Below are 6000 nucleotides of genomic sequence, written 5' to 3' on the forward strand. Positions count from 1 at the left end.
TTTCTTTAGTTTTAAGGGCTGGCATGGAAGGCGGGTTTCCTGAGAGGTGTGTATCCTCTTCCATCCGTGGAGAAGGAGGAGACGCCCACAGCAGAGGGCCGTCCCGCGTCAGAGGTTTTGGGCGCGCCAAAGCCAGATTTCAGAGCGGCAGGGGGCCACGCCGGTAGGGGGACCGCACCCCATCCGGCATGGCACGCAGGCGGTGGCGGGGCCCCCTCGCCGGCTCTCCCTGTCCTGGGACGAAATCCGGCTTTGGAACCTGCGGGTCCCACTCGGGGACACGGGCCAAGCTTCAGGCTTCCCCGTCGCCAGAGGTCTTCTCAATTCCGCAGAAGAGACTCGGGACTCCTACTCCCCGCGCTGGGTGAGGGCCCAGAAGGAGATTGTTTCCGACAGACTTTGCGGTGTGGTTCCCGCCTTTTGCGCTCTCAGAGTCTCGGGATCGCCCGCGTGGTTAGAAACGCGGCCTGGGCAGGTTGGCGGAAGGGGGCGCAACGCGCACGGCCACTGGAGAGGCTCAGTAAACACGGAGGGGTCAGGGGCCTCGGTGCGCACGGAGCCGGCGCAGTGCACGAGGGAGTGGGGAACTCGAGAGCACGCGTGCGCGCAGCGTTCACGGGTGGGGCGCAGTGTACACTGGAGAGGGCCTCGGTCCTCACGTAGCCAGGCGGGCGGGGAGCTGGAGCGGACGTGGGTGTGCGCGCTGGGAGGTGTGCGGCACGCTCACTTGCGTGCGTGGGGCCGTGCGGACCTCGTCTGGTGCTAGCCGGTCTCCCGTGCTTCCTGTACACGCTCGGCCTCGTCTCCGCTCCTCCCCCCAGATTTTTTCCACGTGGGAAGTAGGGACCAGAGGGACCCGGGGTCCGCGTGAGGTCTGGGGAGTGGGTGAGAGCTGGTGTATGTGGATGAAGGGAAGTCTGGTGGAAATTAAGGGGCCCGTACTTTCATCTTGGCGTCGCCAAAGATCCCTGAGCCGTCCCCAGCTCGCGCGCTCTTAGACCGAATCTGGAGTCGAGTTCTCACGCTGGCGGCTCAGCTTTCTTGGAGGGAGATCCGGCGCGGTTCCCAGATCGAGGAAGAAGGTCCAGCTCCCCTCCGCCGTTCTTCTCCCCCTCTTAACTGCCCCGAGACAGAATTCCTTTTAGGTGCCAGAGCAAATACCCTGGAGGAGGAGGTACGGGGTAGAGCACGTTTTCGTATAAAAGGAGAATTTTAAATTTAACACTTTTCCTCAATTCAAGAATATTTTCCCTGGCAAAAGTATCGGTTAGCTGATAAACTACAGGGTGGATTCAAACTGTGTGGCTTATGAATATTTTTGGCCCCAACTCCAGCACCGTCTTCATTTTTTAGAAAGCGGAAACAAAATAATCTTGGTTATAGCACCAACGTTCTTTTCGCCCAGCGGGTGTAGACAAAGAGATTATTTAATCTGACTACGGAATTCTCTGTACTTCTCTCCCAGAAGCTTTTGAACCAGGCGGGGTGAGCCTTCGGGGGCCGGGCAGATTTTCACGTTCAGGGGCACTTTGTCTTCGCTTTCCGTTTTACGGGAGGGGTGGTCAGGGTGTGAGTGTGCGCGTGGCTTCATGGAGTTGTGCAAATGCTACGCCGTTCCCAAGATCAAAGCTCATTAAACCGCTTTATTATGGTGGTGTGACACTTAGTTTGAATCTTGCATTTCATTTTGAAGCGTTCCTACCGATTGCCGGGCCCTGAGCAGGGCGTGGGGGGCGGGGGAAGGTGGATACTTGGAAGAGTTTACTGCGAAATCTAACTTTTGAATAAATAGCAAGACGGCGTGGGGAAAGAAATGCGCAGTGGTGAACGCCGTCGGAGGGGAGTGGCCCGGTGACCTGGCGAGGCAACAGGCGCCAGGTGCCACGTCTTTTGGGGCTCTCAGCACGGTCTGGACGGAAAGCGAGAGCCTCAAACACTTGTTGAGCACTTTAAACACGGTAGTGAGCACTGGAAAGCGCCTGTGTGAGTCTGCTTTACTCCCTGGACCGCTGGGGGCCAGGGAGGGAAAAGCCCAGCGCCATGGCTCCCCATGCACAAATAGTTTTAGTGTTTATTGATGTCTACTTAAAGTAATTGACCAGAAAATACCTCCCTGTTTAAGCAACATAAAGAGTGCTCCTTTGAAAGCTAATTGACCTATTTATATTTCTGTTTAGCTTGATGTCTACATCGTTATTTTTGCAGCAGCTGTCAACTCTGCCAAAGAAAGGAAGGTGGAAGCCGGGGAAGCTGCACCTGTAGAAAGTGCTAGAATTTCCAGGCTAACCCCACCCAACTGTCATTTAAGAGTACTTGGACCTTACCTGATTGTTTGAGATCCAGCAGTTGGATTTTCCTAAGTAAATCCCAGAAATGGAAATGTGTGCTCATTATCGTGCACAAACACTTGAATCTCTGAGTGGCCTGAATTGATCCAGCAGGCAAAGATCCTTCCTGCGGTGGACATAGCAGATCCTGTAAAAGCTGGAAACTTTCAGCCGAGGGTAGAAAGGCAATAATTTAGACACACAGAGAAAATCCCCAGCTAGAAGAAAAGAAAAAATGCTCCAAGTGAAGTTAGAAAATTTATATTTGTACAAAAATCCTTTGAACCTTATTTGACAGTAAATGTATTTTGCTAGTTATGTGGGTGGATCTGAATTTCTCAGCGACCCTTTGCATGTGTGAATCTGATTCACTCTCAGCAAAGATGACTAATGGATCTTTTAGGAATCTATGCTTTAAAGTTGATTTTCTGCATTGGTTGTGGAAGCAGCTTCACTTCAGATACTTTATGAGATGGTTGTCAAGGGAACCTTGGGTAAAATTTCTCAGGAGTGTCTCTAAAAACCATAATTCATGATTAAAAAGTGACTCATAGAAATCACCAGAAAAATTATGGCAAGTTATGTTCAAACATGTTTTTAGGCCATGTGGAATAAATAAAATCATTAAGGTCTGGTTGGGTAAGACCGCCTCTCAGCCTTCCTCTGACTGTGCCAGGAGGACCTGATATAGTTTCACAGACAGGAGAGCAGCCTGTGGAATGTGGGACAAAGGGCATCTGCATTTCCTCCAGGTATTTCCTATATTGATAATACAAGTTAAAATTCCATCCGTTTAAAGACCCCTGAATAGTATAGTACAAGAGGTGGGTAAGGCAACACTAAAAGGAGTATCTTTAATAACCGAAGGGTTTGGGTTTTTTTTAAGGGGCAGTAAAGACTGGGGAAAACCCCATGTGATAGAGTCTGAAAGAATGAACCCACTGGAACATAGACCCACCTGATTACAGGTCAGATGAGGTTGTTTGGCACCTGAGTGGTGAAATTCTCAAGACAGACCCTCTTGCCACCAAACTGGTCTGCAGGAAAAAGCAGTTCATTGAGATCCCAAGGTTTTTGCAGTGCAAACCTCTTTAGCTGGTTGTGATATAGGTACAACTGTTTCCTGGTGGAGCAGTAGGGCCGGGCTTGTCAAGGCAACTTAGTGGCCTGCACTGGTTAACGCAGCTTCCAGAGGCATTGGGTTTAGTCTAACTTATTTTGGGCCTTGGTGAACTGTGACTATGTATGTCAGTTGCTAATATTTACATGGAGAATCAGCATTTACTAGGGAAGTTATTAAATCCAAACAGAAACAGTTGCACTTGCTAAAAAATGCTCCCACTGAACTACTACCTAAAAGAATAGATGCAATTTCCAACCCCGTGTGTGGTCACCCAGATGTGCCGTGGTGTAACTTATTACGTCATTTTTGACCTCCTCGCAGTCAACTAAATCAGGGGACTGTGTGGTGAGTCACCTGGCGTGTGCAGGTGGCTAAAGCAGACAGATGGAGGGCTGCGTGTTCCAGGCGCTCATTATTCATGTGTAGTCTAGAGCTGGCCTCACTTAGGAGCTTGTACATCATGTATCAAAAGGAGTGCAGTTCTTTGCGCTGGGGAGCCCTCCCACTCTCCTGCTCGCACACATGCTGTTACTCATTCAGGAGATATCCCTGGGTGGCCACAGTGTGCCAGGCGCAGAGCCAGGCATTCGCATGATAAAAGTGAGTCCCTGCCATGGAGGCATTCTCCATCCTGATGATGACCTTGACTGAGAATCTGGCCTTCTAATGTGCATCAAGGTTCTTAGAAATGTTCACAGCTTTTGAGCTAGTAATTCTATTTCTCATCAACTGAGAGATAAGAAACGATGTCCTATGGAAATCATTTCTAATGTGAAAAATGCCTTTTTTAAATGAGTATTTGCACAGTGGTTAAGAGGGCCAGATGTGGTGTCAAATCTAGTTTGGCTTCTCTTGAGTTCTGTGATCTGTACATTGGCGATAGAAGCTACCTCCTAAGGAGGTTGTGAATTTTAACTCTAATCATGCACCATACAATTCACCCATTTGAAGTGTACAATTCAGTGGTTTTTAGTGTGTCCAGAGATATGTGCAATCATCCTCACAGTCAGGTTTTTTTTTTTTTTTTTTTTGTGGTACGCGGGCCTCTCACTGTTGTGGCCTCTCCCGTTGCGGAGCACAGGCTCCGGACGCGCAGGCTCAGTGGCCATGGCTCACGGGCCCAGCCGCTCCGCGGCATGTGGGATCCTCCCGGACCGGGGCGTGAACCCGTGTCCCCTGCATTGGCAGGCGGACTCGCAACCACTGCGCCACCAGGGAAGCTCTCACAGTCAGTTTTAGAACATTTTCATCACCTCAAAAAGGGGCCCCATTAGCTATTAACTCCTTATCCTCCAACTCCTATCACCAGTCCTAAGTAGCCACTAATCTACTTTGTCTCTGGATTTCCCTATTCTGGACTTTCATATGAATAGAATCATATGGTATGTGGTCTTATGTGTCCGGCTTCTTTCACTTAGCATGACGTTTTCACAGCTCATCCATGGTGTGGGATGTATTGGGATTTCGTTCCTTTTTACGGCTGAATAATATTCCATTGTATGGATATACCGCAGTTTCTTTATCCATTCATTCGTTGACGGTCATTTGAGTTGTTTCCACCTTTTGGCTGTAGTGAATAATATGCCTCCAACTTTTATTTTTGCCTTGCAACAAGTTTATGATACATATTTAATAAATTTTATAACAAGGAAAATCTGGCCTGGGTAACTAGTACATTTGAGTTTGGCGGTAAGGAGAGGGCAAGAGTGTAGATTTCATCCTTGGATCGGCCAGTTAGCTTAGTACACGTTAAAGCTGTCTTCTAAGTCATATCTACGGGCTTCATCTGTACGCCCACGTCCAGCAGACTAGTTTATAAGTAGTGTTCTTGGTCACCAGAAGAATGAGACTATGAGCTCATCCCCACTAGTCAGAAATCAGCTCTGTGGCTGGTAGCACTGATTGTGGTAACCTATCAGAGGTCCTGAGATTTGGGTTTTGGTATTTTCACTTCTACTGGGTGTTGGAAATGTTCTGTATCTTGATCTGGGTTGTGGTTACATGAGATTCATGGGAAAAATTCATCAAGCCCCATACTTAAGACTTGTGTAAGTTATAATATTTAACTATATGAAAGTTGCACTCCGATTAAAGAAAAGAAGAAATGATAACCAAGCAGTTTCCCTCAGATCTCCCTTTCACTCACCCACTCCCAACTGCTGCTTCTTCCTTTCTGGCCATTTCTAAATGACCACAGGCTCATGCCACACAGCTGGTAAGGGACAGAGCTGGGATTTAATCCAGCTCTTACTCACTTGGTGTGGAGTGTTGCTTTCACTAGGAACTCTTCCAGTGCCTAGAATCGACTTGATTTTTGAGACTTGGCCCCAAACCACATGGCTAATGAGTACTGAGGCTGGTCTAGGGGCCCAGATCTTCTGGATCTGGGGTGCATGCTTTGTCCGTCCTGTGTACCTCTTTACCCCCAGCACCCGGCATCATACTGGGCATGTAGTGGATGGCCAATAGATATTTGTTGAGTCAGTGTTACCAAAGCAGAGTTATCACCAAAGGCCAAGCAGACTGCCCACCTGGCAGTTGCTGGAAAAA

Source organism: Leucopleurus acutus, assembly GCF_964270905.1.
Source record: "Leucopleurus acutus genome assembly, chromosome: 5".
NCBI lineage: Eukaryota > Metazoa > Chordata > Mammalia > Artiodactyla > Delphinidae > Leucopleurus > Leucopleurus acutus.